The sequence below is a fragment of the Ursus arctos genome, unplaced genomic scaffold, assembly GCF_023065955.2.
Source record: "Ursus arctos isolate Adak ecotype North America unplaced genomic scaffold, UrsArc2.0 scaffold_29, whole genome shotgun sequence".
NCBI lineage: Eukaryota > Metazoa > Chordata > Mammalia > Carnivora > Ursidae > Ursus > Ursus arctos.
Genome location: NW_026622974.1, coordinates 24,265,229 through 24,278,770, shown reverse-complemented (window position 1 = coordinate 24,278,770; position 13,542 = coordinate 24,265,229). Strand labels below are relative to the sequence as shown.

At 37.4% G+C, this 13,542-nt stretch overlaps 1 long non-coding RNA gene across 2 annotated transcripts in view; it reads left to right on the top strand.

The window, feature by feature from the left end:
• Positions 1 to 863: 863 nt before the first annotated feature.
• The window catches only part of LOC113261142 (uncharacterized), a 119,671-nt gene continuing 106,992 nt past the window's right edge, over positions 864 to 13,542 (top strand). The window contains exons 1-3 of one of the 2 annotated variants that reach the window (XR_003318281.4): positions 864 to 1,427; positions 2,790 to 2,905; positions 6,281 to 6,407. This is a non-coding gene — a long non-coding RNA (uncharacterized LOC113261142). Of the gene's footprint in view, positions 2,906 to 6,280; positions 6,408 to 13,542 lie in introns of both variants that reach the window. The other variant, XR_008956226.1, reaches the window with a different exon arrangement.

The following is a 13,542-nucleotide window of genomic DNA, read 5'->3' as shown; positions in this document are numbered from 1 at the left end:
CTGTGAAAGAAAGGTTATCAGATTCGACTTTGAGCAATAGGCTGAAAAAAGAATAGACAAGGAGCCTGTTCCTCACACTGGGAGACAAGGTAAAAGCTCTCCAGGACTGGCTGCAAAGAGACTCTGACCCACATACTCTTCTCACCTCAGCCCTTTCGTGGAGTCGTCCCTTGTCCTCAGGAGTGTAAAGCACAGAATTGGGGAAGCAATAATGATGCAGCAACAGTGGAGATCAGCCCCAGTGTGACGGTGCCCCCGAGTCAGTGGGTGAAAGTGCCTAACTGGGCAGAGGGAAGCAGTTATGAAAGCCAGGTGGCTTTTATCTCTGTCCTAAGCACCACTTCAAAATATTTTTAAGAAATGCTATACTTTATTCTGCTCGTAGAACTCTTAATCCCAAGTTGATCTCTTTGTCTCTCTCTCTCCCCTCTCTTTGTCTCTCTCTCTCTGATTGTGTGTGTGTGTGTGTGTGTGTGTGTGTGTAATAACTTGGAATCATTGTATACCTCTGATGAAAATTACTTTAAAAATAGACTTAAAAGAAATGAGGATGGTTTGTATTTTTTCTCAATCCGAGCATGCTTTTTTTTCTTAACATTTTATTTATTTGAGACAGAAAGCGTGAGAGAGCGAGCGAGCGAGGGAGCACAAGCAGGGGGAGGGACAGAGGGAGAAGCAGTCTCTTGGCTGAGCAGGGAGCCTGAGGCAGGGCTCGATTCCAGGACCCTGGGGTCATGACCTGAGCCGAAGGCAGACACCTAACTAACTGAGCCACCCAGGCATGTTTTAATTCATAATTTATAATTGCATGTGGTGGGCTGAGTTCTAAGTAAGTATTCATGCTTTGTGTAATCCCCTCTTCTTCTTCTTCTTCTTCTTTTTTTTAAGGTTTATTTATTTGAGAGAGAGAGAGCACAAGTGGGGGGAAGAGCAGAGGAGAGAATATCCAACCTGAGCCTGATGCAGGGCTTGATCTCACAACCCATGAGACCAGGACCTGAGCCAAAACCAAGAGTCGGTCACTTAACCAACTGAGCTACCCAGGCGCCCCTGTAATCCCCTCTTCCTGAGTATGTGCTGGACCTAGTAACTTGTTTCTAAGAGGGTACATCAAAAGTGATGGAATGTCACTTCCACAATTAAGTTACCAAAGACTCTGACACTCATCTTGGTAGGTGATCTCTCTTCCTAGAAGATTCTCTCTCGCATTCTTGGCTTTCTCATTGACTTTCTCATTATGGTGAAGTAAGCTACCCACAACTCACAGGAATTAATTCCTGCTATCAACCACAAAAATGAGCTTGGCAGTAGATTTTTCCCTAGGTGGGCATTGCCTCAGCCAGCCAGCACCCTGATTGCAGCCTGTAAGATACCCTGACGCAGGAGACACAGCTGAACTACGTCTGGTTTCCTGACCTACAGAAACTGTGAGATAATACATTTTGTTGTTTTAAGACACTGTATTTTGGGGTGATTAGTCACACAACAATAGATGACTAATATACTGTGGTAACTAAAGTAAATCTTAATCCTAACATCTGCAAGAAAATGAAATGAAACCCTACTTTGGAAAATATAAATAGCCTCCCTAAATCAGGTGATTGATAAACAACTAGATATTTATTTTCCTTTGCATAGCCTTCGTTCCTTTCTTGAAAAAAGTTCATCAACGAAAAACTAGTATTGGACTGAAAAAACAAAATACAGTCAATTTAGAAGTGCCGGTCTCCAGTATGAATTTTTTCAAACTTTGTGCACTGAGCCCCATGCTCAGAGTTTGTTAAGTACTAGGTTTTGATAAATGTTTCCAATAACATTTTCTTTTTGCTCTGCACTGAATGATACAAATTGATGTTTGACCTCAATGATAATTCTGTCAGTAAGTCTATATTATAAACAAATGCCAATTAAGCAGAAAGCAATAAATGTAAAAACAAGAATATATATAGCTTTGGGCCTAGGTCACTTGAGTTAGTGCTCCATCCCATAGGCACCTATGCATGTGTATGAGTGTGGAGTCCCCATGACAACAAGAATCTATATTTTGCCGAGATTTCATTGCAATTCTCCTTGGAAATTCTCCTGCCAATCCCGTATTGGAGGAAAGGCCATAAAATGGATTCCCTCACCTCATTAAAGAATTATAGTCCAGTGATGCTAAAATAATGATTGTCTAAAATGCCAATTACTCATTATTTCTTGCAAATCTTCAGTCTCACAAATCAAATTTGGGTTTACCAATTAGGTTTTACTTTGTTTCCTTTGGTGTGATCAGAGATAGTTTCTAATGTGACAAGTTGCATATGGGGGAGTGAAAAGCCCTGAGAAAGCAAGAATAAATTAGTTTTCCACCAAAGATAGGCAGTAGCTTGCAGTGGTCTTTGCCTCATACAGATGTTTAATAAATACAGACCCTTCATGGTTGGAAACATTCATCCTGTGCTATTTGGACCAGATTCATATTGTTTAACAGTCTTACTCTATGAACTAGATATTTCCTGGGAGATAACTGTTATGAGTGAGTTATTAAGATAACCTCACAGGAAAAATAAAAAAGAATGATTGCTCTTCAATGATGACACTTTGTTTAATGGGGCAATATTTTTCCTTACAGAACCTATTGCTTTCTGGCTAAGGGTAATGAGAACGCAGGCAGTGCTGTAGCCTGACATCAGTTATTTTCAGGGTGTGAGGGCTGGGACATTCTCCCAACATTAAATGTAACTGACAGTGGGAATAAAGCTACTGCATTGAAATGGTTTACTATGTTTTTGTTTTTGTTTTCACAGAAACTATATGCACAGCAAAATATAAATCAGCACAGTGGCTGGGCTACGTTTCCAGGACGTGGTACAAAAAACATATATGAAGAGGATTAGTATGACTTTGCATTACATATGATTAAGTAGGCATTTTTCCTTCAGTTCTCACAATAGACATTAATATTCATTTTTATAGTTATATAATTTATTGGGCTTAGTAATAAGAGCTCATTTTAGAATATTTAAAGAATACAAAACATGCAAAATATGAAAACATAAATGACCCATACTCCCACCACATAGAGATCTGTGTTATTTTTTCTAGCATAAATTGTGTGTGTGTGTGTGTGTGTGTGTGTGTGTGTGTGTGTCCAGCTTTGCCATTTACTGTCCAATCTTGAACAAATTACTAATCTCTTTGTGTTTTGGCTTCTCCATCTCTAAAATGATGATAATAATAGCATTTTTCATAGGATTACTGGTGAAAATTAAATAAATTTATACATATATATGCCTGGCATGTGACAAATGAAAGCTATTATTATGCTTGATTCAGATTGAGATTATATTATACAAATGATTTTTTTAAAAAGATTTTATTTATTTATGTGACAGAGAGACAGCCAGTGAGAGAGGGAACACAGCAGGGGAGTGGGAGAGGGAGAAGCAGGCTCCCAGCAGAGGAGCCTGATGTGGGACTCGATCCCGGAACGCCGGGATCACGCCCTGAGCCAAAGGCAGTCGCCTAACGACTGTGCTACCCAGGTGCCCCAATATACAAATGATTTTTTAAACTTTAGCAAAATTTTAGGAAAATTATTTCTAGTTCATAAAATAGTCTTTTATGATGTGATTTTAAATGGTTAGATAGTATTTTGTCATATGAATGCATCGCAATTTAACAAATTTCTTCTTGTTAGATGTGTTATTTTTGTCATTATAAATATAATGCCACAACCAACATCCTTTCATCTCCATGTTTACCACAGATATGGCTCTTTCTTTAAAATAAAGATATAGAGAGGAAATTCTTGAATCAAATGGCATTTATAATTTAGACTTTTGGTAAATATTGCCCACTTGCTCACCAACTGACACCTCCCATGGGGAATCTATGAGTTCCTTTTCCCCCAAATCGAAACAATATAAAAAATGCTCTTTACTCTCCTTACTCCTTAAAAACCAACCAACACCAATTTAAAAACCTGTAACTATTTTACATGGTAAAAACAATATTTCAATTTCCATTTTTTATTACCAGTGAAGCTGAATTTTAATGTGCTTATTGATCATTTCTATTCCTTTTTTTAATTTTTTTTTTTTTTTTGGTCTGGATCATTGAAATCTTTATATAGTTGCCATTAGGTGTAAATTTAGAAAGACTGAAAAGTCTCTTTCTATATCTTTAAGGACACATAGCGAATGCCATCGCAGCTTGCTACTCTGTTAAAACACAGATAAATTAAGCTTCAGAGATTTTCAGCTTAACTAAAAGCTGACAAGGGTGAATAAATCAGTTAATTTTTGAACTGATCTCGTTTAAGAAACATATAAGTGAGGCTTTACTTGACTTGCTTCCACACGAGGGCTCTCAATGCTGCTAAACTTCATTTTTGGAGGAAACTTTTCTTTTTAGAGATGCTAAGATGAACATTTTCTTAATAGTGAATTCCATTTTGATGATTAATACCTTGGTTTTTAGGAATGTTCCACTCTTCCATGTGAAATAAAATGTAAAGCAAAATGTCACACATGATGTGATTAACTGCGTGGAAATTCCAGGAGCACCTACAAACTATTAGAACTGAGAAATGAGGTCACCAAGGTTGCTGGATGCAAAAATCATTACACAAAAATTAATTACAATTCTATATTCCACCTAATTAAAGTATGTGGTTTTTAAAGCTTATTCAATACAGCAAAAACGAACAAACAAAAACAGACCAAAAAACCCAAACCAAACCTGTGTGGTATTTTTAAAAGATAAACTGAGTCACGTTAAGTTTTTTAGAAGTTTTTTTGCACATACATCAGTTGGAAACAGGCAGCACCAACCAGAGGTGGTTAGGAGAGCCCCACCAACAGGAATGAGGAGAGAGTTTATATTTTATAGAGAAGATATGGAAGCCAAACAAGGAAATTATTTGAATGGCTGTGACTTAAGCAGTTGTCCTTCTTTGAGAAAGCCTTATTTGGCTGCTTGTGGTTGGTTCTTAAGTTTCATTTTCTCTGGCTCGGGTTTTGGTTATTATGTAGACTACCAAAGTATTAGAGCTACCCCAGTCTAGGGGCCTCCTTGTTTGATTACTTTCATAATGTCTAGGAATAAAGATAGCAAAAGTCATTCAGTTCTATTTTGGAGAAGATTTTAAGTCTCTACTGAAGATAGATCTAAATAAATGGAGAGAAATACCATGTGTGGTATTTCTAATTTATTAATTAGATTAATAAGTTCAGTATTAATTAATTATTTAATTAAGTTCAATATTGTTCTAATAAACCTCAGAAGTACTCTTTTTGGAACTTGATAAAGTTACACTAAATTTGGTTGGGAGAGTGAAAGGCAAAGGACAGCAGACAATTTTAAAGGAGAGGAAGAAGAGGAGATAGAAGAATGTTTATTTATCCCACCATAGTTCAAAACATATAAAATTATCATAATTAAAACAGTGATATTGGTACTAGATTAGATAAATGCCAAACTGAACAGAATTTAAAAATCTAAGAATAGGCCCATGTTTATAATAACTTGTCAAAGATGAATCTTCACTATAAATTAGTGGAGACAGGGTAACTCTTCAAAATACGGTGCTGAAACAAAAATCACTAAAATAATACTCTCAACTTGTACTTTACACAAAAATTTCAGGCATATTAAAGACATTTATAAAAAAGCAAAATTCTAAAAGTTCCATGAGAAAAATAGGAGACAATCTTTATGACATCAGGATAATGAAGAGTTTCTTAAATAAGAAACAAAAGGCACCAACCATGAATGAAAAAACTGATCAATTTCTCTATGTTAGAAGATACCATTGGATGTGGAGACAAGTTGTAGATTTGGAAAAGATATTTGCAAACCATAGATCTAACAAAGGATTGATATCCGGAACACATAGAGAATATCTACCCCTCCCAAGAAAAGAGGCACATGTCTATCTCTCTCTCTCTCTTTGTGTGTGTGTGTGTGTCTCTCTCTCTTTACCTACTTACCTACCTACTGATGATTCATAGAAGAATGCTGAATGGCTAATAAACATGAAAATATGTTCAACTTCACTTATTGCTCCAGTCAGGAATCACTCAGAAAACATTAATCATACCAATTTTGAAGAGGAAAATGCTAATATAAAAAATTAACTAGTAAAAAGTGGTTAACTGCTAACAGAAGCTAGAAAGAACTCTAGGGGTACAGCAGTTGCTAACACGAAAGAACTGTTACTATTTCTAAGCTGAGGGAGAATGAATAAGAAAGGAATTAAGAACTTAGAATACTCTGCCTTCCTTCTCTCCTAAAGCTGTCAATGGGAAGAACTTGCTAGAAGACATGGGCTGGAACCTGATCCATATGAGCAACCAGCCAGGTGGCTGAGAAGCTTGCCAGAGTGCGTGGGAGGCTGCAGCCGGACTGTGCAGGCCCCCGAGGTGAGTGTATGCTACCAGGTCTCTCACATATTAATTCACTGGCTGCTGTGCTGAACAGAAAAGGACCCTGGACTGAGGAAGGGCTACCCCTTCCTCTCAGTAGGGCTTTGCACTCCCCCCAGTGACCTCTACTGACAGAACCTAACATAAAAGGAGAGGTATTTATAGGGTACAGCTTCAGTATCACAGAGTAGGACAAAAAAGGGTAGATTTGGAGTTAAGAGTCAGTAAATTGATGCTGGCACACTGGTCATCAGGAAAATGCATGTAAAATAACAAAGAGATAACTACTGACTAAACAAACAGGTACGATAATGCCAAATATTGTCAAGGATGTGCGGAAATGAGAACAATCATAAATTGCTGGTGGGAATGTGATCGACAAAACTATTTTGAATACCAGTTTGTTATTGACCAAAGCTGAAGATGGGCGTATCTTATTGCATGCAACACTACTTCTAGGTACATATGCTGGAGGGGAGATTGCACACACGTACGAGTTGACGTGTATGAGGACATCTATTTCAGATATATATTTAATGACCCCAAATTGGGCACAACATAAATGTCTACCAGTAGGGAGGGGTATTATACAATAAATCGTGGGATCATTAGTGGTATTTTAACTATGCAGCAATATAAAAGGATGCATTATATCTATATGTACCCATATTGACAATTTTCAAAAACAATGGTGAGTTAAAAAAAGAAAGTTGCAGAAGACCTCTTTAATGCATTATTTATATAAATTTTTAAACCACACAAACACATACTCCATATGAGAGATTAGTAAACTTATCTGTAAAGGGACAAATAATACATATTTTAGACTTTGTGGGCCTCATACAGTCTCTGTTACATATATGCTTCTTTCTTTTTCAACCCTTTAAGAATACAAAAACTATCATAACCGATGGGCCATATAGAACAGGCCAAGTCTGGATTTGGTACACAGACTGTAGTTTGCTGACTTCTGCTCTGTGTTGTTTATGGAAATGTATGTATGTGAGAACGTGGATGGAAATTCTATAGTAACAGTGACAAAATGGTGGCTGCTTCCAGAGGGAGTAATAAAACCAAATGGGTAAATTGTGGTAGAATGTTAATATTTGCTGGCTTCAGGAAGTGACTACATAATATTATCTCTCTTACGGTCTTCTGTATTTTCTGTATATTTAATATACTTCATAATTAATCATAACTTGAAAAAAAGCATAATGAAAACCCTGGGCATATATAATTTGCAGACTGGGACTAGTAATCTGTGGGTATGATGTAGTTGAAATAGGCAACGTAATTGTTTTCTATTGATTTTTATATCATTTATATAAATATCTATATTTAGAATTAAAGCTGAGTGTCTTGTTTGTAATATCAGTTTATCGTTGCTCTCCATAATATTTAGAAAGAGATAAGGGGAAAACTGTTTAAGAAAACAGAACATGAAAAAGATAGAGACAGAAGTGTAGATATAAAAGAGAAAATTATTTGAGGCAGATACTGACTTTGTGATGAAAAAGCTAGGGCAGCATAAAATCAGAGAGATCAACCCTTTAAAATGATGGGTTTAAGTGTTGAGGCATTAGCTGCATAAACGTGCCCATATTATGGATTGAGGGGATAAGGAATTCTTTCCTATTCTTAAGTTCTTATGGGAAAGCAGTAATATTTGAGTTAAAGAATAAAAATCATGACAGATTTTATTTAACAGTCATAGCATCTGCATTTAAAAATACCTTGGAATGCAGTTGTTTTGGTTATGATAAAATTCAGGTCACACTGAGCAGTGTTTTACAGAAATGCCAAGGAGATAGTCAGAGTACTTTTTCAAGTTGTTGGAGTTCTTAGGTTTCCGTTAAATCTGTGTTGAAGGTCACAGGGCATCCTTTTCTTATGTGTCATGTAATGTAGTCTAACATTAAATTGAGTAGTCTTTTAATTTTAACTTACCTAACATCTTATTGTAATACTGCCAGGAAAGTAATTTTAAAAATATGGCCGAACCAAAAATAGAGGTCATTATACAAGGGCTAGTACATACTCAAGGAGGTCAAAAGCTCTTTAGAAGCATTAAGTACAATTTGTAGCTCTCTGGAGAAGTAAATACACATTATTTTCCTGTGGAGCAGTAATCTTGACCAAGAAGAGAATTGTGTTGTCATGAACCTTCGCTCAAAGTCAAACGGTGAGTCATTATCTAGGATGCACAGAAAATTCAGCCTTCTCCTTCCTATTCCCTTGAGAAGCCATTGCACAATTAAGACTCTAAGTACTAATTAAGGAGACACCAACAAAAATCAAATAAACAAGAAACCCACAAAGAAAAAGACAAATGAAGCTTAGAACTAACAGTAACATTGGGGCGCCTGCGTGGCACAGTCGGCTGTGTCTGCCTTTGGCTCGGGTCGTGACCCCAGGATCCTGGGATCGAGCCCCTCATCAGGCTCCCTGTTCAGCTGGGAGCCTGCTTCTTCCTCTCCCCCTGCCTGCAGCTCCCTTAGCTTGTGCTCTCTCTCTCCATGTCAAATAAATAAATAAATAAATAAATAAATAAAATCTTAAAAAAAAACCAACGATAACATTAATTTTATAATAAAGCGCTTACTTAGTTATGAGCGTGTTCCTCTAGTTAAACACCTGTACCTCTACCTTTGATTTCCCTGGATATAGTTTGATGATGATGATTACTGCTAAGTACCTCATGGTCATTCTCAGTTTATGACATGACGCATGGGAGACATCTTTAGTTTTGGGGGAGAAGCTTCTTCTAGAAATAGGAAATTCATTTTGGATGATGAAACAGGTATAATACCGATGTAAATGAATTGCTCATTAACAGCATACATACAGCTATATCCACAATAAAGTGAAAACCATTCTTAATGAGGAAATTAAACAATTGACACAAGCACTTGTAGGATATGGTCTTCTAAAGCATTTAAAAATGTATATCATTGTATTTCAGGATGAAAAGGTGATTTTTCTCAGGTTCTATGATACATGGCTAATAATCACTCAGCAATATTGCTACTTAGCCAGATATGTAATTAGTATGTTGCAAAATACTAAGGTTGGTAATATAGAACAAGAGAAATGTTAACGGTAAGTTTTTGATTGGCAAGAAGATAAATATTTCACAAGGTTCTAATAAATGGTAATTACCTACTGAAGTTTATGAATGAGATGGTCTGATTATTAATATATTAAACATTAAATCAGTAGATTCCATTTGGAGACTTCATTCAGGAATTTGTTTTCTTGAAAAGGTGTTATTATTGCTCCAACCAATTTAAAAACTAACCATAAAATCCAAAGAGTAAGTACAACAAAAGCATCTATATTGGAGCACAACCTAGCAAATTTCCCTACATAATTGATTTCATGGAATATTGCTGGGCTAGCATATTTCCTCGTCTAGCACTGCTGGGAATATTGGAGAGACAGGACAGCTACACTTAGTGCAGGGTTATAATAATAAGTTTAATTTAGATAAAACAACATTAATTCAACGGTTTGACAATGAAGTTGGCAGCACTTCTTCCTCTATGCTGCCAAAGTTATAATCTCATGAGTGTGTCTGTCAGCTGGTTTAGAAGAGCTGAATGAGGGGATTTTTCCTTTCGGGCTTCCTTGAGGAAAGTGTACTTTCCTCTTGTTCAGGCAATTTTCTTGTTTACTCAACACAGTTACTTCTAAGCCTCTTGGCACCAGTAAAGTCCCATAGTCACCATGTCAACCTCAAATCTATGTTGCTTATGTAAAAGCTAGACTCCTGTGACAATGAATGTTTAATGATTTTTGCCACAGGTTGGGTAACTTCTCGCTTTTGACCAGAAGGCTAAGAGACCTTCACATATGCAGATCCATCACCTGGATATGAGATTGAAAAGAGTAGTGGATGTGTCAACCAACCGCTGCATTTTACTAAGCTGCTGACTATTAATAAGTGCACATGAACCTGTTCAAACTGTAGGCTAGGGATGGTTGGCACAGATGTGACCCAAAGTCTATATAAAGACACATGGAATTAATTAGGTCCGGATTTATTCTCTTCTTGAGAATGCCCTCTCTGAGATCCCTCACAGATGAATCTTAGCCTTTCTGTAGTCACAAATAATCCCCAAATACATATTTCATATTTATTTTAATATTGGCGGCTGTGGCTCTGCTGCATATGCCATTCCAGGACTGAGGATGAAGGAGTAGCCCAAATTTAGGACATGCTGGTTTTGTGGCAAAGGGAGAAAGCAAGAGAGATGAAGGAAACTCATAATGCCTCTTAAAGCTTCGATGCCGCATAAAACCTCGCTACTCAAAGTTTGGTCTGATGACTAGCAATTTCAGCATCACTTGGGAGCTTATTAGAAATACAGTATCTCGAGGCCCCACTGGACCTACTATATATGAACCTTCATTTTAGCAAGATCTTCAAGTAATTCATAGACACATTAAAATCTGAGAAACACTGACGTACGTCATACCTCCTCCTGATCATTGACCAAAGCCCTTCATGTGGCCAAACTCAGCGTGAGTCAAGGAAGCACACAGGGAGACACCACAAGTTGCCTGGCAAAGGGCAGGGATAAATAAGCATTCAGGAAGACAGCAAAAAGCTTGAAAAAAAATACAGTCCCTAAAGCTGCTCCGTTTACCCAGTGAGACTAATTATTAATTATCTCTTGAGGCAGCCCATTTCAATTGTTGAACATAACTATTAATCTAATTTTCGTCCATTGATTCTACTTTTTTCCTAAAGAAAGCAGCTACTCCTCATTTCATATAACTTGTATTCAATGAGTAAAATGCATTGCCTGTGTTGTTTACTCACCTGAGTATTATTCAAGTTAAATCGACCTCCTTTCTTCAGCATTTTCCGTGGGTTGTCCAGCCCGCTGTTCTGGTATATCTACTTCGTAGCCAAGCTATTCAGGTTGGGTAAACTAGAACTGAATCTGACTCTTTGGTATCTGTCCAGCATAAAAAAATAATGAGGGTGCTTGATCTTTCCTTATTAGTGTGTAATACGTCTATAATATGTTTGCATCAGATTTGTAGTAGTTGTGCTATTTTTGTGGGATCCCACTGTGTTTGTACCAACATCCTAGAGCTTTGTCATATTGGCTGCTGTCAAACATTCCTTTCCATTCTGCATCCAAGCAATTGATTATTTGAAGTTATTATTAGGACTTTACCCTAATTTTTTTTCTTAATCTGATGAATTTTCACTTGATTTTTTTAAAATTCCAGAATAGCTAATATAGTGTTATATTAGTTTCAGGTGTACAATGTAGTAGTGATTCAACAATTCTAAGCATTACTCAGGGCTCATCATGATAAATGCACTCATTAATCCCCATTACCAATTTTACCCATCTCCCACTCATTTCCCTATAGGTTAAGAGTCTGCTTTTTGTTTTTCTCTTGTTATCTTGTTCACTTGTTTTGTACCTTAAATTCCACATATGAGTGAAGTCATACGGTATTTGCCTTTCTCTGACTGACTTATTTCACTTAGCATAATACACTCTCTAGATCCATCCATCATGTTTCAAATGGCAAGATTTCATTATGTTTTATTGCTGAGTAGTATTCCATTGTGTGTGTGTGTGTGTGTACACACAACACATCTTCTTTATCCATTCATCTATTAATGGATGCTTGGGTTGCTTCTGTAATTTGGCTACTGTAAATAATGCTGTGATAGCATAGGGGTGCATATATCTTCTCAAAATAGTATTTTCATAGCCTTTGGGTAAATACTCTAATGGAATTAATGGATCATATGGTAATTCTATTTTTTTTAAAAGATTTTATTTATTTATTCGACAGAGATGGAGACAGCCAGCGAGAGAGGGAACACAAGCAGGGGGAGTGGGAGAGGAAGAAGCAGGCTCATAGAGGAGGAGCCTGATGTGGGGCTCGATCCCATAACGCTGGGATCACGCCCTGAGCCGAAGGCAGACGCCCAACGGCTGTGCCACCCAGGCGCCCCGGTAATTCTATTTTTAAGTTTTTCAGGAAACTCTGTACTGTTTTCCACAGTGGCTGCACCAGTTGCATTCCCACCAACAGTGCACAAGGGTTCCTTTTTCTCCATATCCTCACCAACACTTGTTGTTCCTTGTGTTTTTAATGTTAGCCATTCTGGCAGGTATGAGGTGATATCTCATTGTGGTTTTGATTTGCATTTCCCTGATGATGAGTGATGTTGAGCACCTTTTATGTGTCTGTTGGCCATCTGCATATCTCCTCTGGAAAAATGTCCGTTCATGACTTCTGCCCATTTTTTAATTGGGTTATTCATTTTTGGGGTGTTGAACTTTACAAGTTCTTTATATATTTTGGATACTAGTCGTTAATCGGATATGCCATTTGCAGATATCTTCTCCCATTCGGTAGGTTGTCTTTTACTTTTGTTGATGGTTTCCTTTGCTGTGCAGAAGCTTTTTATCTTGATGTAGTCCCAATAGTTTATTTTTGCTTTTGTTTCCCTTGCCAAAGGAGACATATCTAGAACAATGTTGCTACATCCAACATCAGAGAAATGCCTGCCTGAGCTCTCTTCTAGGATTTTTTTATGGTTTCAGATCTCACATGTAGGACTTTAATCCTTTTGAGTTTATTTTTGGGTATGGTGTAAGCAAGTGGTCCAGTTTCATTCTTTTGCATGTAGCTGTCTAGTTTTCCCAACACCATTTGTTGAAGAGACTGTCTTTTCCCCATTGCATATTCTTGGCTCCTTTTTGAACATTGATTGACCATTTAATTGTGGGTTTATTTCTGGGCTCTCTATTCTGTTTTACCGATCTATGTGTCTGTTTCTCTGCCAGTGCCATACTGTTTTGGTTACCACAGCTTTGTAATAGATCTTGGAATCTGGGATTGGGCTACCTCCAGTTTTGTTCTTTTTCAAGATTGCTTTGGCTATGCAGGGTCTTTTGTGATTCCATGCAAATTTTAGGATTGTTGATTCTGGGTCTGTGAAAAATGTTTTTGGCAGGGGTGCCTGGGTGGCGCAGTTGTTAAGCGTCTGCCTTCGGCTCAGGGCGTGATCCTGGCGTTCCGGGATTGAGTCCCACATCGGGCTCCTCTGCTGGGAGCCTGCTTCTTCCTCTCCCACTCCGCTGCTGTGTTC